Genomic DNA, 18705 nt, shown 5'->3' with positions numbered 1-18705 from the left:
TTGCTGCGGGAGGACTGAACTTTCTATTGCATACCTTTCAAACAGGTATAGAATAATCAGGCACTACGTCTCAAGGTCTGAGCAACCCATCTGACTGCAAGACATGGAAGATGATTGATCTATTGTATTTATTCAAGAAATCTCAATTTTTTCCCTGCCCTTAGGCCAAAGGAGGTTGATGATCATCAAAGGCTCTTGAAAGCCAGCAGGCAATAAAAGAAGGAGCAGAAGCCTTTGGACGGCATTTCCTTAGTGCAAGGCTCACAATCAGGCACCAATTCAAACTGCGAGGGGAGTAAAGCACTGGAACAGAGGCTCATCTTCTCAGTACAGTTTCTATGGATGTGTTTGCGCCGGGCTTTCGGGTGCTTTGATTTAGAGAGCTTCAATATGTCCTGTTGAAACTGGTGAGGACAGGGACCCAAACTCTTCCACTTCTGGAAGTGGCTTATATCACAGAGACAATTTCACATTCAATAATAATAATAATAATTTATTATTTGTACCCCGCCCATCTGGCTGGGTTTTCCCAGCCACTCTGGGCAGCTTCCAACAAGGATTAAAAATACATCAAAATGTCACACATTAAAAACTTCCCTGAACAGGGCTGCCTTCTGATGTCTTCTAAATGCCAGGTAGTTGTTTATCTCTTTGATATCTGATGGGAGGGCGTTCCACAGGGCGGGCGCCACTACCGAGAAGGCCCTCTGCTTTGCTTCTCACAGTGAGGGAACCGCCAGAAGACCCTTGGCGCTAGACCTCAGCATCCAGGCAGAACGATGGGGGTGGAGACACTTTTTCAGGTATTTTTTGGAAGGCTGTTTAGGGCTTTAAAGGTCAACACCAACACCATCATAGAGTTGGAAAGGACCCAAGAGTCATCTAGTCATCTAGTCCAGCGCCCTGCAATGCAGGAACATGCAGCTGTCCCATACACAGGGATCGAACCTGCAACCTTGACATTATCAGCACCACACTCTAACCAACTGAGCCATCCAGGCACAAGATATTTCTGTGTGTTTATATTGCAAACTGCCCTGCGGTCTTTGGATAAAGGGTGATATAGAAATTTAAATTATAATTACAGTCGTACCTTGGAAGTTGAACAGAATTCGTTCCGGAAGTCCGTTCGACTTCCAAAACGTTCAGAAACCAAAGCGTGGCATCTGGTTGGCTGCAGGAAGCTCCTGAAGGAGCATCTTGACCCCCATCAATCAGCCCAGACATTGAGGTCCAACTCCGAGGGCCTTCTGGCGGTTCCCTCACTGCGAGAAGCCAAGTTACAGGGAACCAGGCAGAGGGCCTTCTCGGTAGTGGCACCCGCCCTGTGGAACGTCCTCCCTTCAGATGTCAAGGACATAAACAACTATCTGACTTTTAGAAGACATCTGAAGGCAGCCGTGTTTAGGGAAGTTTTCGATGTTTGATGGTTTATTGTGCTTTTACTATTCTGCTGGGAGCTGCCCAGAGTGGTTGGGGAAACCCAGCCAGATGAGTGGGTTAATAATAATGATAGTAATCATCATCATCATCATCATTACTACTAGTACTACAACTCTCTGGAGCTTGAAGTTGTTTGTTTGTTTGTTTGTTTGTTTGTTTAATTGAGGATGCCAGAGACTAAACTGAGGTTGTGCAAGCTATCCCTGAAAATTGTATGCTGTGCCACTGAGCTCTGCCTCCAAATGGTCCTAGAGGTCAACAGAGAGGGAGTGGCTTGGTGGCAGAGCACCTTTGTTGCATGCAAAAGGCACCAGGTCAAATGCAGGTAAAACTGAGACCGTCTCCTGCCTGAAACCAGGGAGAGCCGCTCCCAATTGATGCAGACAATACAGTGGTACCTCGGGTTAAGTACTTAATTCGTTCCGGAAGTCCATTCTTAACCTGAAACTTCTTAACCTGAAGCACCACTTTCGCTAATGGGGCCTCCCACTGCTGCCGTGCCGCCAGAGCACAATTTCTGTTCTCATCCTGAAGCAAAATTCTTCACCCGAGGTATTATGGAAGTGAGAGCTGGACCATAAAGAAGGCTGATCGCCGAAGAATTGATGCTTTTGAATTATGGTGCTGGAGGAGACTCTTGAGAGTGTCATGGACTGCAAGAAGATCAAACCTCTCCATTCTGAAGGAAATCAGCCCTGAGTGCTCACTGGAAGGACAGATCCTGAAGCTGAGGCTCCAATACTTTGGCCACCTCATGAGAAGAGAAGACTCCCTGGAAAAGAACCTGACGTTGGGAAAGATGGAGGGCACAAGGAGAAGGTGACGACAGAGGACGAGATGGTTGGACAGTGTTCTCGAAGCTACCAGCATGAGTTTGACCAAACTGCGGGAGGCAGTGGAAGACAGGGGTGCCTGGCGTGCTCTGGGGCATGGGGTCACGAAGAGTCGGACACGACTAAACAACAACAACAACTATTTCTGGGTTAGCGCAGTCTGTAACCTGAAGCGTATGTAACCTGAAGCATATGTAACCCGAAGTACCACTGTACTGAGCTTGATCATGGACCAATGTGGTGGTATAAGGGGCAGCTTCAAATTCCCATGCCTTCGTATCCAGCAGATGGCAATCAAGAGCCAACCATGGACTAGGCAGGGAGATAGCTCACAAACAGTTAAGCCAACAGGGTGCAGTGAGGTCATCTTATGCTGAGCTGGCAGTGGCCAAAAAAGTCAATTTCCTGAGCGCTTTCCCCCTGGCCCAAAAGTGCTGCCCGGTTTGCCCTCTTCTCATTCCCCTCCCACTTCCCACACTTGGGCTGGGCAGCAGCAGTGACCAAGCTGCTGGAAATTGCTTTGTGGCCACTGCTAATGGGCTCCCAAATGCAGGGAAAGGAAACCACAGGGCAGGGAGGAAGGGAAGGCTGCAGCGTCGGGGGAGCGATGGGGCTGCTTCCTTTGCAAAGCTGCGTGCAACTTGCAGCTTCTTTCTACTTTCTTGCCCTCACTCGCGAATCTGCAAAATCCAACTGTTTGCATGGATAGGGTCCCTGGATATCCCTTTGTTTCAGTGGCGTAGCGTGGGTTGTCAGCACCCGGGGCAAGGCAAGTAATTTGCGCCCCCTAACCAGGTAGGGGCAGAGAGCTGCGAGTGCGAGCGCGCCCCCCCCCATGTTGCGCCCGGTGCGGCCGGCCCCCCCTGCACCCCCCACGCTACGCCACTGCTTTGTTTGAAGGCAGTGGGGGAGCTGGATCTGTCCCCCAAGATGGATGAGCCGGGGCCGCCCCCTGTCAATCACCTGATGTTACAATGAGGACCACCTGGCAGTCAAGGCTGGCAAAGTGTTGTGCCCAAACCGCCTTTGACCCACCCTTTCACCACCCCATATCAGGTGTTAGAGCAAGTGAGCACAACTTGGGCAAAATAGCTTCATGGGGTGGACATTCACCACCAGTGGGGGTATTGAGTGATAATTCTCATTGTCAGGAATGGTTCCTTTCCTCACTGTTGCTCCTGTATACCTGAAGGAGCGTCTCCACCCCCATCGTTCAGCCCGGACGCTGAGGTCCAGCGCTGAGGGCCTTCTGGCGGTTCCCTCACTGCGAGAAGCAAAGCTACAGGGAACTAGACAGAGGGCCTTCTCGGTAGTGGTGCCCACACTGTGGAACACCCTCCCTTCAGATGTGAAGGAAATAAGTAGCTATCCTATTTTTAAAAGACATCTGAAGGCAGCCCTGTTTAGGGAAGTTTTTAATATTTAACGCTGTATTGTTTTTAATACTTGATTGGGAGCCGCCCAGAGTGGCTGGGGAAACTCAGCCAGATTGGCAGGGTATAAATAATAAATTATTATTATTATTATTATTATTATTGCACTTAATGGGCACCCCATATTTCAGAACCTCACAGATCCATACAACTTCCATTAAACCAGGGGTTCCCAAACTTGGGGTCTCTAGCTGCTATTGGACTACAACTCCCATCATCCCTAGCTAGCAGGACCAGTAGTCGGGGATGATGGGAATTGTAGTCCAAAAGCAGCTGGAGACCCAAGTTTGGGAAACTCTGCATTAAACAAATAACCATAATCTGAACCACCACTTCCCGCTCTAAATTTTGAGCTAGCAATTCGGCAGTTTGCTTTGTTGCTATCAGTCCTACAGATTTCATGGACACTTGCTTTTCCTTGTCCTTTCTCTGCTGATCCTTCTTAGCTAGGGTTGCCAACTACTTCACAGCCCCTGCTCCTCTGCCTCTAACCTGCAGGTGTTAACATGAGCAGGCCAGACCTTTTTTTCTTCTTGTCACTTGATAACCCTAACTCAAGGCTTCGATATTTGAATGAGCGGCTTTCCCTACTTGCCACTAAGAAGATCCATGTAGCCAACTCTTTTCTTGGCAGAGGCTCCTGTGTCTTTATCGGCTGGGTGTTAGCCTCGAGTTCAGCAGAAGCAGGGTTTTCCTGCAACCGTAACACCATGAAAGTCACACCGGTTGAATACCATGCCACTGTTAAAAGTTTAAAATGCAGAGCCTTGCTTAGAAAAGGGGCAGGCAGTGCTAAAACTAGCACGTTGACAGAGAGGCTTGACAAGCTGAGATTCGAAGGATAATTCATTTATCCTATTAGTCAAAGTTGAGCAGAGACAGGGCAACTACAAGCGTCTGCAGTGCTGTAGAGAGGGGTCTGATGGGCAATAGCGAACGCCCCATACGTTGTCCTGCTCTTGCTAGTTTCCCGAGTGATCTGGAAACTTGCTAACAGCAGCAAAAGTGTAAGCAAAACTGGCATCCAGGATCTGTGTAATCGGAGCACAAAACAGGGATCAGGCAATAGACAAGCGCAGATCAGTCTGGAATCACGTTCAGGTCCACTCACTTTTGGGCAAACCAAGTTGGGTAGAGACTGGTCAGCAGCTTAGCTTAAAGTCAAAGCACAATGCATGTAACAGCGATGTTGTTCCAGCAGGTTTTCCAACCAAGCACTGAGGTTGTTGTGCTGCAGCTGCTGGAAGCGAACCCTTCATCCTGGTGATTCCTATCAGCTGGCTGCATCCGGAGGTCTCCTCCAGAGAAGGGTCTTACTCCTGACAGGGACGCAGGTGGTGCTATGGACTAAACCACTGAGCCTCTTGGGCTTGCTGATCAGAAGGTCGGCGGTTCGAATCCCTACAACAGGGTGAGCTCCCGTTGCTGTGTCCCAGCTCCTGCCAACCTAGCAGTTCGAAAGCACACCAGTGCAAGTAGATAAATAGGTACCACTGTGGCATGAAGATAAACAGTGTCTCTGTCACTGTGTTCCGTTGTGCCAGAAGCAGTTTAGTCCTGCTGGCCACAGTCCAGCCTCTCCTGAGCTCCTGAGCCTCTCCTGAGCTGCAGAGGTTTAGGGCAGAGAGGCAGAGGGAACTAAGTTCCCGCAGGAGGAGTGCTCGCCTCCAGGCCAGGAGAGGCGAGTCACCTGTGGACCGGGGCCGCCCTATGCCTCGGGGCAGATAAAAGCCAGCCAGCCCAGTCCCAGGTTGCGGGAGCAACATTGTTGATAGCCTGTTCCTGCCTGCACCCTGTCCTGCTCTTCTGCCAGAGTTCCTGACCTCACCCAACTCCCTGCCTTGGACCCTGCTTCAGCTTGGATGGACTGCCTGCCTACTGCACCCTTGGACTGGACTCAGACCTCGCCTCATGGTTAACCCTCGGGACCAGAACAACTGGGCTTTCGAGAGCCCCGTGTACTACGATTTTAAACCCAAAGGCCAGTTTTGTTTTGAGGCTACGGCTTCTGGAGGCACATGGGAGCAGCTGCGAGAGGCTGGAGCAGGCGGTGACACGCTGGGTGCAGGAAATAATCTGGCACTGGCGTGGCTTCTGGGTGTGCGTGTGTTTGGGGGCGGGCGGGAGAAGAGTGGCTTGTCCTTCCCTTGGCACCTCCCAACCCCAACACAGATACCAAGGAAGCTGTTGAATTATTAAGCAGGCCCTGTCCTAGGCATCTGAGTCTGACTTCTGCGCTGCTGTAGCCTGTATAAGAGGAGCACATCCCCAGCCAGCACCAGCCAGGGAAACAGCTCGCTCTGTTCGGCGCAGCCATAAACTCCCAACTTTGGAGCAGAGTGTCAGAGGACGGAAGTATTTGGAGCCAGGGATCAGCTTTTGATTCTGGATGCCGGATTTGAAGGAAGGAGGCAGCTCATCTTCTCATTTCTTTCTGCCACACTCCTCCTTTTCTCTCTCCTCCCCCGTCCCCAATTTCCCTCACTTCTGATTCCATCTTATTTTCTTGCCGTTTCTGTCCCATTTCTCCTTTGGGGTCTTCTTACCCTCTGACACCACCCACCTCCGTTCTGTCCATCCTCTCCTTCTCTCTTCTCTCTTTGGCAACCCCTCCTCGTTCTCCAGCCCCAGAAGAAGTCTTTCCGAAGCCCCCCTCAAAATACAACAGCCAACAGGCGAGAGGAGAGCTGCTCAGAGGGGGCCCCTGTAGGATGCCCATCCAGATATTTTGCACCATCTCCTTCTCTTCGAACAAAGAGAAGCACGCCGCGGTCAAGTGTGCGACGGAGAGCAATGGTGACAAACCCCCCTACGAACAGCAAGAGCCAGAAGCCATGGAGCAAGCCTATGAGGATGGAGAGGAACCGGAGGAGGAGGAGGAGGAGAAGGAGAAGGACGAAGATGAAGAAGGAAACGCTCCAAACCTGGTGGACTTTGCCAACAGCTGCACTTTGCACGGCGTCAACCATATCTTCGTAGAAGGCAGCTTTGGCGTGCGCCAGGCCCTCTGGATGTGCGCGTTCCTGATCTCCCTCTCCATCTTCTTGTCCCAGGTAGCTGGGCGGATTTTCTACTACTTGGAATATCATCACGTGACGCAGCTGGACGAAATGGAGAGCGCCGAGATGGTCTTCCCCGCCATCACGCTGTGCAACATCAACAGCATCCGGGGCTCCCAGCTCACCTTCGACGACCTGTCCTATATCTCTCCGCTCGTGGGCTACGACCCCGGCGCCTACCTGGAAGCGGGCTTCCCGTTGGCCTTGCCTGACCTCGAGAGTCCTGAGGAGCCTCTCAACCTGTACAGCTTTTACGACCGCCATGGCCACGAACTTGAGGACATGATGCTGGCCTGTAAATACCGTGGTAGGGACTGCGGTCCCAGTGACTTCTCCGTGGTGAGTGGCTTATGCATCAGCCCCTAGTGCTTGTGGGGCTGGTTTGGGGGGTGGGTGGGCTTGATTTAAGGTTCTGAGTTGGAGTAAGGAGGGGACCTACTTATGGCTGAGGTCCGTGGGCTTGCTTACAGTCAAATTTGTAATGCCTTTATTAGAACCAAAGTAGTTTTTGAGCTTCCCGGATCTATTCTACAGACTGGATATTAACTAAAGCAATAGCAGGGGGGTTTGTCATGCTGGGGGAGCCCCCATAGCCTGCAGGTTGTAACAGTGTTTTAAGATTGAGCACAGGCTGAGCAGTGCAACCCTAAATATGTTTAACCTGGAGGAAGCCCTACACAAGTTAAAGGAGCTCACTCCTAATTCAGGGTTGCTTAAGGCTGCGGACTTCATTGGATTAGGCTTGTGCTAAATTGTAAACAGAAGGGCTACTCGGGGACAAAGAAACAACAACAGCTCTTTCTCCATTATTATTATTATTATTTTGAAAATGATTTGGAGTTCTGGAGCCGTCTCTAGGACTGGTCGGAACACACAGGTTCCTTTTGAGTTAGGGAGCTGGAATGAAGAGGAAATGGGCTAGCCCTAATATTAGCAAAGGTGGAAATTAGGGACTCCCAGTACCAGAAGAGGCATGAAAAGGGCGGAGGGGAGGTTGGCTGCATGCAGGTGTAGACTCTGATTGCTTAGGGGAAGCCCTGGAGAGGAAGGGACTTAGACAGGTGTGAGACGGCAGGGACTTTCAGTCTTGGCAACTGATGTCCATGGAGGAAAACCACCAGGAATGAGCTGCTCTGCTCATTAGGCCTTACACTCAACCAAGTCTGTGGAGAAAGAGTTAACTCCATCTTTGAACCGTGTGGTTACTGACTGGCACAACCTTGTGCCAGTCAGTGGAGACTCATCCATTAGGATGAATGGAGCACAACTTCATTCTGCCCTCAACTAGTCCCCAGCTGCCTGCTTCCTTGTTTGCAACCAGGCAGGGGGTGGTTCCATCTGTCATTGGCTCTGGCCTCACCTACTGTTGGTCTCCCTGCCTTCTGTCCCAATGGGCAGCAGCCACCATTGGGCAAGGCCAGCAGAAGCCAGATTGGGTGGTCTTGCAAGTGGTTAAGGGCATCTAAGTACCTAGCCAGAGGTACTCTTCAGCTGAGAGTTTCCTAAACTGCAAGTTGTTCTTGTTGTCTCGCAAAGAGAGAAGGTTGGGGTGACAGACTATAGCAGTGTTTCCCAAACTTGGGTCTCCAGCTGTTTTGAACTACAATTCACATGATCCCTGGCCACTGGTCCTGCTAGCTAGGGATGATGGGAGTTGCAGTCCAAAAACAGCTGGTTTGGGAAACACTGGGCTATAGCCTCAGTGTCTCTGTTAGGAGCAGAAATAGCTAGTATTCAGATAACTGGCCGCCATGCCATGCCTGTCTGCTCAGAAGTAAGACCTATTGAGTTCAGTGGGACTTACTCCTAAGTCAAGGTGTGTACAGGATTGCATCCTAACACTCAGAGTTTTGCAGCTGGATTCAGCCAAGGGTTCATCAAGGCTTCCACTTGTCCCACCTCTTTCCCCAGGAAAACCTTCTCTTTAGTGCTGATTCAGAGCAAACGTCAGGTAGGTTTTCCACAAATTGATGTTTGCTCCGATTCAGCTCTAAAGAGCAGGTTTCCCTAGAAAGCATGGAACAAGCAGAAAACCTCCCAAGTCCGTACTTTCTAGGCATTGAATAAGCCCTAACTGGCCTCTCCAGCAGAAGGCTGTACAAGAACTTTCACTAGTTTTTCCCTATTTTCTCCCCTCGCTTGCCCCCCACCCAATTGGTTTGGGTAGGGGAGAGAATCTCCAGAATGGCACATGGGAGGGGGGGGAGAGAAGAGAACAGACCGTTCCATCAGGCGAGCAAAAACGCTTGTGCTGACAGAGCAATCTGCTTAGCGCTGCTTCGAATTCCCCTCTATATTTTATACCAGCAGCTAAAGCCAGCCTTCAGCAATTAGGGGATAGATATAGATATATAAGCACACAAAGACGCATGGTCATAATATTTAGTGGCCAGGCGCGGCCCAAGACAGTATTTGTGCTGGAGGGGGGGCGGAATCCAAATGATCCCCTGCTCATAAAAAATATTATAATAGTAAGTAAATAATTGATGCGCCACTTTTAATGCTACCTTAAAATCTGCTGAATAAAAGGGACTGATTTCTCCTGCTGAACTGTAAGCAGTGGCATAGGGTGGGGGACAGGGGGGCCATGGCTCTGGGTGCAAATTTCGGGGGGGGGCACAACCAGACACCCCCACGACAGTTTCCCTCATCAAGGCTGGAGCTACAGGGAGCCAAGCCATGCCTGGTCTGGGCCTTTGGGGTTGGGGGTGCACCTCCTTCTCCTTATGGCTGGTACACCCCTGAGAAGGGAGGGAGGAAGAGGGAGGCAGGAAAGCACTGCTGGAGCTACATGCATTGCTCAGAGCATCTCTCTGCAAGGAGAGGGGAATGAGGCGACTCAGCAGCGTTCCTCACTTTGCGTTTCTGTCTTATCTCTGCTCCCAGGTTGGGGCTAGTTTGCAAGAAAGACTCCCTTGTTTAGACGCTGGCTGGTGAAGTTACTGCTCAGTCCAGCAGGGGGCGCAACACTTGCCCTGGCCCGGGTGCTCGCAACCCACGCTATGCTCCTGGCTGTTAGAGTGTCTTAACATCAGAGGTCTGCAACCAACACTCTCCTTCCTAACCCTCATTGGGTTACGTGAGACCCTCTCTAGTGAAACTCACAAGAGATTGCCGCCTTCTCCCTAGGCAGTTTGTCATTCCTTCACAAACGGTCTTGATCCGACACGGAAAGCATAAGCCAATGAATCTGTGCGGTTGATCCATTCATTTATTCTCCACAAAAGAGTTCAAAAAGCAAGCTACCTGGTGCCATCACTTGTAAAACATGGCTCAGCCCCTTCAAATACAGTTGGCATGAAACATCTGTGTACATCTTCTGATTCCAGTTTAGGCATAACGTGTTGGGGGAGGATTTTGCTTATAATGAATTATTTGTGTTGCCTTGTAAAGGGAAACCCACAATCTTTATTGAACAGGAGGAGTCTCATACCATCAACCAGTGCTGGAGAAAATGTAATATGGTACAGTGGACGCGGGAGGTACGTTCGCAACCCGCAGCACCGCTTCTATGCACACACGGGTTGCGATTCGGCGCTTCTGCGCATGCGCAAAGCGCTATTTAGCACTTCTGCGTATGCACAACCGCTGAAACCCAGAAGTAACCCATTCCAGTACTTCCAGGTTTCGGTGCATCCGTAACCCAAAAAAACGCAACCTGAAGCGTGTGGAACCCGAGGTATGACTATGACAGTTAAGAGCAAGAGAGTAAATAGGTTAAAAAAAAAATACTTTAAACAGTTGACAGGCCAAGTTATTTCTACTGAGTTTTGCAGCTGGGAGTTTGCTGTTGAAAGTGCACAAGCTAAGGAGGTGGGGGGAAATGGAGCAAATTCAAGAGCGTTTTGCATTTATCACAACTGTTAACACACCAGAGCAATCCGAAAACAAAAAAGCTAGAAAACCTCCCTCCAGGTTCATTGGAACCGGATAGAGACATTAATTGCATATATGCATGGGGTTTTTTGTTATGTAAATAGCACTCCTGATGGGCAGTATCTAGGCCATGGTAGAGTGGGAGTTTAACCCGCCTGGGGCCACCGCCAGCTCCGGGTCCAGGAGCCACGCTCAGGAACGTTGGCTTGTGATGTGTGCAATCGAAACTTAAAACCAGTTTGGGGCGATGTTTCGATTTCATCACCCAGTCCTACTCCCAAATATGAGGGACGTGGGTGGCACTGTGGTCTAAACCACTGAGCCTCTTGGACTTGCTGATCGGAAGGTCTGAATCCCCAGGGTGGAGTGAGTTCCCATTGCTCTGTCCCAGCTCCTGCCAACCTAGCAGTTCGAAAGCACACCAGCATGAGTAGATAAATGGGTACCGCTGCAGCGGGAAGGTAAACGGTGTTTCCGTGCACTCTGGTTTCCATTACGGTGTCCCATTGCTCCAGAAGCGGTTTAGTACTGCTGGCCACATGACCCGGAAAGCTGTCTGTGGACAAATGCCAGCTCCCTTGGCCTGAAATCGAGATGAGCGCCACAACCCCATAGTCGTCGTTGACTGGACTTAACCGTCCAGGGGTCCTTTACCTACCTTTAGCTTACTCCCAAATAGTAAGACCCAAGTGGCAGCACCGCAGGGCTGTTGTGCATCAGCTGGGCAAGGAAAGGGGTGGGGAAGGGTCTCCTAGGCAACCCCTTCGGCACACTAGCTTCCTCACCAGGTTGCCAAAACCCACCCTTCTGATATGACCTGTTGTAGCAAAGCGAGGAAATGGAGGCAGCTTAATCCCTGCTCTTCAGGGAGCGATGAGATCTTACTCTTGCCTCCTTTCCCACAGCTCTGTCCTTCTGTGGAGTTGACCATTCCCAGCTGCTTACTGTCATTAAAGCTCCCTGTGCGCAGCGGGAACAGGAATTGCAATAGCAGCCACCTGGAACATCAAACAGCCACAGAGAGGAGAGGGAGAGAAAGGAGCCTAGGTCTTTTTAAACAGCAGAGGAGGCAGCACCTTTCGAAATGAAGCAGACACATTTCCTTGGTTGGTCTTGTCTGGAGGTGGAGGGAGAGGAAAAGGAAGCCTTGATGGGAGATATTCATGCTAGCAAATGATGAGATCTCCTACCAAGGGTGCTAGAAGATTGTTCCACCAGCCCAGCGCACTAGCAGAAGTCACTATACAGGCTTCTGCTTGTGGAACCAGTTGGTTGAATCCAGCCTGTTGTGTCTGATCCCAGGAAACAAGGATGCCAGTAAAAGTGGCCGTTGTTTTGTTTTTAAATACTAGGTAAAGGTAAAGGGACCCCTGACCATTAGGTCCAGTCGTGGATGACTCGGGGGTAAAGATCATCTCGCTTTATTGGCCGAGGGAACTGGCATACAGCTTTCGGGTCATGTGGCCAGCATGACTAAGCTGCTTCTGGCGAACCAGAGCAGCGCGTGGAAACGCCATTTACCTTCCCGCCGGAGTGGTACCTATTTATCTACTTGCACTTTGACGTGCTTTCGAACTGCTAGGTTGGCAGGAGCAGGGACCGAGCAACGGGAGCTCACCCCATTGTGGGGGTTCGAACCACCTAAAAAGTAATTGCTGTGGGTTGCAATCCTATTCATGCTTACATAGAACTGAGGGTGGAAGTTTAGGATTGCAGCCTTAGGCTATGGTAGGGGAGAAGTAAGTCTCATTGTCTGGTTTCAGTGGCTGCAACTAAACCTTGCTTGCCCTCCTACTACCTGCAGAGGTGGGGCAGGTTGTAGTTTGTAAGTACCTACACCAGGTACCACTAATGAGGCAGGAAGAAGCCCATTGAGAGTTTGATACTTCCGTCTCCCTAGCACTCTAGGCATTTGCAGAGCTTTCACTCTTGATTTGTTTGCAAGGAGGCTAGGCAATGGTTGTGTAGACACTATACATTTGAAGCTCATTCTTGCCCTCAAAGAATTCTGGGCACTGTAATTTGTTGCTAGGAATTGTAACTTTGCAAGGGGTGAACTACAGGGCCCAGAATTCCTGGAAGGAAAGACTGTGCTTTGAGGTGCTTTGAATATATATTGTATACCCAGCCAATGTTTCATCAAAGCCATTGTTATCCCACACTTTCCAGTGCCTTTTCCTGTCACTTTCCTTACTGCAAAAAGTCCAGTCTTTGCAGGAAAGCGTGTCTGTTGCACGAGACTGACGAAGCCAGCTCGTCTTTGTGGGGTGAGGCAGTGTTTCACCAAGTTAGCTTGAAAAGAATCTTACACACCAAGCTGGATTTTTAAGGGCTCTCTCACACAGCTCAAAAGCTGCTGCCCGCTTTTATTGAAGTCTCTGCAGAAGTGTGCTACAATCTATCAGCTAGCAGACAAAGGAATGTACAATACATCACGCCCCCTAAGATCATGTTACATGGACCAATCGCTACATTGGCATGAACTGTCCACGCGTTGTCCATGCCCCAAGCAGCCTCTTGCTTTGTCCAGTAAGAAACTTCTTTCCATGCCAATATATATAAGCAACCATTTTCCTACACGAGACCTCACAATCAACTGCAATTACGTAACCTGAACTTCCTGGTTTGTGATTGAATCCCCACCCGGATATAGTGACAGGTTGAGATCACCCTCTGTGGATGTGCTGAAGACCTACACAATAGATACGTCTTTCAGGACAGTGGGGGGGAAACGGGAAAAGTAAAGGAGATCCTATTACAAGGAATGAGGTAATCCTACATGATGAGTGCTTGAGCCTGTCTGGGTGTGTTTTTTGTATGTCTAGGACAGACATGAGTCCTTCCTTACAGAGGACAGTCCTCTGTGTGCACAGCTGTCCGGCCCAAGCCCACTTCAAAAATAAATTAAATTAAAAGGAGAGCAAGGGTGACTCTGAAGCTTCCTTTCAGTGCCATCACCCAGACAGCAGACTGATCAACTGGTCGCATTATGGGGAGCTGGGATTGTATTTCTATTCCTATTGTTGTTGTTAATTCTAAATTTGCATCTATGCACATGAATTAACCTATGCAGATTTTATGCACATCTGCCTACTTTTGTCCTCTTCTTTTTTAAGTTTAGTTGGCTGGATAGCTCAGTTGTTTAGAGCATGGTGCTGATAATGTCAAGGTTGCAGGTTCAATCCCCATATGGGACAGTGGCATATTCCTGCAGTGTTGGACTAGAAAGATACTCAGGGGCCCTTCCAGCTCTACAAGAATAATAATAATAATAATAATAATAATAATAATAATAATAATAATACTTATACCCCACCCACCTGGCTGGGTTTCCCCAACCACTCTGGGCGGCTCCCAACCAGATATTAAAAACATGATACAGCATTAAACATTAAAAGCTTCCCTAAACAGGGCTGCCTTCAGATGTCTTCTAAAAGTCAGAGAGTTGTTTATTTCCCTGACATCTGATGGGAGGGCGTTCCACAGTGCAGGCGTCACTACCGAGAAGGCCCTCTGCCTGGTTCCCTGTAACCTCACTTCTCGCAGTGAGGGAACCACCAGAAGGCCCTCGGAGCTGGACCTCAGTGTCCAGGCTGGATGATGGGGGTGGAGATGATACTTCAGGTATACTGGGCCAAAGCCTATTTCATCACAGATATGAATGGGCCGAGGAAGTGACAGGCAGCTGTCAGTCAGGTTAAGGGTTGTATCCAAGTATAATCGGGGTTGCCAACCTTTGTGGACCAGGTGTCACATTTTGAATTTTGAAAGTGTGCTGGTGGTATCAGTCACAATATGGATGCCAGGGAAGTTATGGCATAACACAAAATTAGAGTGCTCCTTACGTGGGGGTTACATTCTGGGCCTAAGTGAAATTGTGTAAAGTGTGGAGCACCCCACTTTAATAGGGAGGGCACACAAGGAGGCAAGAGAGAGAGAGAGAGAGAGAGAGAGAGAGAGAGAGAGAGAGAGAGAAGGACTCATGTGTGCTGCAGTGACCCTGAGCAAGGGAAGTCCAATCAATTTATTTATTTAATTCGCAACAACCCTTGTAAATGCAATCGCACACAAGTGGAATTTGCATAAGGGGGCTGCCAGTACAATCGTCATGAAGCTTTCCCCACGGTTGTGTTTCCTTATGAGAAAATGCTTAACCTGTTGAATTTCTGTCTGGAAAATAAGTAAGAAGCAGGAAAAGCGTTTTGACAAGGCGGGGATGGTGGAAAACAACAGGCAGAAGCAGCAGGCAATGCTCATTTCACAGATATTGTGCAGATAATTTGCACAGGGGTGCTGGGTTGGTGAACCCTTAACTAAGTCCTACTCAGAGTAGACCCACTGGAATTAATGGACCTAACTCAGTCGTGCCCTTTAACTTCGGTGGATCTGCTCTTGAGTTGAACTAACGTCGGATACAACCCTATATTACTACTGTCTGAAGATCGGAAATAGCCAATTTAATCTCCTACCTCTGGTCCCAGAGACACTGGCCCCCTACCTTGCCTACGGAGTGCTTATCCTGTGTCATAAGCACACAAGCCTCCATCTGATAGGTCAGATCATTTTGGGGCCTCGTGGCCCCTTTAAGAAAGAGTTGCATGCTCACAGAAGCAGACACTTGAGCTGGCTGATCAATATCGCAAGAGTCCCCTTTCTGTGGGCAAGGACAGCAGAGGTGACTCGATGAGATCCTCGCTGGGAACCCAGACAGAGTTCAAGGCTAAACTTTCCTCTAAATTTAAAACCATCTTTCTGCTGCTGCAGATCTCCTGTAGTGTATTGTGTCCCCGTATAGCATATAAAGTGTGTCTTTCGGTTGCCTGGGGACCTTGGGCAAGGGAAGGGGGTTAATTAAGAACATAGGGATATAGACTCATATAGGGAAGCTTTTAATGTTTAATAGACTATTGTATTTTAATATTCTGTTGGAAGCCGCCCAGAGTGGCTGGGGAAACCTAGCCAGGTGGGCGGGGTATAAATATATCATTATTATTATTATTATTATTATTATTATTATTATTAATTTGAATTAATTTTATAATGAATGATTTTAGAGTGTTGTGTTGTGTTGTAAAAGGTAAAGGTACCCCTGCCCGTACAGGCCAGTCTGGACAGACTCTAGGGTTGTGCGCCCATCTCACTCAAAGAGGCCGGGGGCCAGCGCTGTCCGAAGACACTTCTGGGTCACGTGGCCAGCGTGACATCGCTGCTCTGGCGAGCCAGAGCCGCACACGGAAACGCCGTTTACCTTCCTGCTAGTAAGCGGTCCCTATTTATCTACTTGCACCCGGGGGTGCTTTCGAACTGCTAGGTTGGCAGGCACTGGGACCGAACAACGGGAGCGCACCCCGCCGCGGGGATTCGAACCGCCGACCTTTCAATCGGCAAGCCCTAGGTGCTGAGGCTTTAACCCACAGCGCCACCCGCGTCCAGTGTTGTGTTGTACTGTTTTATTATTGTTAGCCACCCTGAGCCCGGCTTTGGCTGGGGAGGGCGGAATATAAATAAAATTTATTATTATTATTATTATTATTATTATTATTATTTATTAGAATTGTCGAGTTGGAAGCTGTTGGATCATCCATTCCAACCCCCTGCAATACAGGAATATGCAGCTGTCCCTTACGGGGATTGAACCTGCAGGTTCCAACCAATGGTTTTGGTTTTATAACAAAACATTAAACATAAAAAAACTCCTCCCTATACAAGCCTGCCTTCAGATGTCTTCTCAAGGCTGCACAGTTACTTACCTCCTTGGCTCAAGGGTCACATAACTCCATACCCTCCAACATTTCTCCGATGAAAATCCTGAGGAAAAGTGGGGCATTCTGGGATCAAATCAGAAACCGGGACGGCTTCTGTAAATCTGGGATTGTCCCTGGAAAATAGGGACACTTGGAGGGTCTGACAAAGGGAACTTAATATTCTCATGCTCAGGAGTGTGACACACACACATATCCCTGGTGTGCATATAGATTTGCCACCCTCTCTGATGGCTCATGCATTCTGTATTTTGCGCCTTCCTTCTGAGTTCTTAAAGCCCCTTGTTCCATCGTGTGGACTTTCAGAAACTTCTCGTTTCCTGCTGGTATGATCCCCTCTGGTGGCCACAATTGGCAAGTGCATGCCGTACCCCTCCTGGACCCATCGAATTTACTGCATTTGCTGCCGAGATGAAGACTACTGAACCTTGAATATTGCTCAAGTGGTTTAAGAGCCACTATCATCAGCAAAACAACCTAGTTAAATAACTCGCTGGCAATAAGCCATAATTGCTGTGCCTTTGCTATTAGGTGTTGTTAATGTTTGAGTAAGTAAAGGCTGTAAAATATGACCTTACAAGGGAGGACATGCAGTAATTGCAGATAACAGGGAAGCAGCGGCAGGGTGGATATGCCAATATCGTAGGTGCCAACTTCCTGGGGCCCTGGGTGCCCGAGCTCCCACAAATTTCAGTGCCAGGGCCATGCACGCTGCATGGCACCCACGACCCCGGGCATCCACGGTTGTGTACCAGGCCTCCACCCACCACAAATTATGTGCACAAATTGAAGTTTGCTGATGTGTACATATAAATGTGCCGTACATGCATAGATATGCATGCTTTGTTAGCGGCGCCAGATTTACGTATAAGATAAACAAGCTATAGCTTAGGGTCCCACTCTCTTGGGGGCCCACCAAAAATGGAACTGGAAAAAAACCTGGATGTAGAAAAATAAAAAATAAATAAAATAAAACCCACATGCAGCGTGTTTTTACATGAGTAGAATGTGTCCTTTTATTTAAAATGCATCTCTGGGTTATTTGTGGGACATAGGAATTCGTTCTTTTCTTTTTTTCAAAATACAGTGGTACCTCGGGTTACAGATGCTTCAGGTTACAGACGCTTCAGGTTACAGACTCTGCTAACCCAGAAATAGTACCTCGGGTTAAGAACTTTGCTTTGCAGTGGCAGCGGGAGGCCCCATTAGCTAAAGTGGTGCTTCAGGTTAAGAACAGTTTCAGGTTAAGAACAGACCTCCGGAACGAAATAAGTTCCTAACCCGAGGTACCACCATATAGTCCGGCCCACCACATGGTCTGAGGGACATTGGACCAGCCCACGGCTGAAAAAGGTTGCTGACCCCTGCTTTACCCTCTCGCAGACCCTCCAAATGTCCCTATTTTCCAGGGACCACCCCAGATTTGCAGGAGCTGTCCCAGGTTCTGATTTGATCCCAGAATGCTCCTATGAGGAACAGCTACAGCGCTCAGGGATTTCCAGTTTAGAAAGAAGGTGATTGTGAGAGGGGATCGTGATTGCTTCATAGCGTGGAAGAAGTGGATAGAGACTTTTTTTATTCCCCTCTCTCACAAGCACTGAGCTGCAGGGTTATCCAGTAATGCCAACACCAGACAACAGGAGTGCCTTCACACAGAAAACGATGAATGTACAAAATTTGCTGACATGAAGTAATGATGGACAGCCCAAGACTTCTAGCTGCCTGAGGCAAAGGACAAGTTTGTGCCCACCTCAGTTCCACATATAAATGTTGGCTGGACTGGCAGAAGAATCTGACTTCAGTGTAGGCCACTTCAACTCTGCCACAGTGGGCAAGTGGGGACTCAGGGAAAACAGCTGGGGAGAAGCCCCCAGTGCCCGTCCAACCCAGCATTTGCCACCTGAGGTGGTCACCTTACTCTGCCTAACGATAGGGCTGGCCCTGATGATGGGAAGCAGCTTAGATGCCTTTGAAAAGGTTAGACACATTCATGGAAGATACGTCTATTAATGGCTATTAGCCACAATGCCTGTATTTAGGAATATGGGGGGGGGGCGGACGGACAACCTATGGTCCTCTAGATTTTTCTGGACTACAACTTGCACCATCTTTGAACATTGGCCATGCTGGTCTGATGGGAGTTAGACTTCAACAAGAGCAGGAGTGGCACAGGTTCCCCCATCTATATGAGCTCTCCAGCAGTGGCGTAGCGTGGGTTGTCAGCACCCGGGGCAAGGCAAGTAATTTGCGCCCCCCCCCCCGCTGCACTGTCCCTCCCCCAGATAGTCCCTCGCTCTCT

At 49.1% G+C, this 18705-nt stretch overlaps 1 protein-coding gene across 3 annotated transcripts in view; it reads left to right on the top strand.

Moving 5' to 3' along the window:
- Nucleotides 1–18705, top strand: part of ASIC1 (acid sensing ion channel subunit 1) — a 211875-nt gene that overhangs the window by 154980 nt on the left and 38190 nt on the right. The gene's annotated exons all lie outside the window — the stretch shown is intronic.

The sequence above is a fragment of the Podarcis tiliguerta genome (assembly GCF_965153285.1).
Source record: "Podarcis tiliguerta genome assembly, chromosome: 2".
In the NCBI taxonomy this organism is placed as follows: domain Eukaryota; kingdom Metazoa; phylum Chordata; class Lepidosauria; order Squamata; family Lacertidae; genus Podarcis; species Podarcis tiliguerta.
Note: the sequence above shows the minus strand (reverse complement) of the source record. Positions and strands in the feature narration are given on the sequence as shown.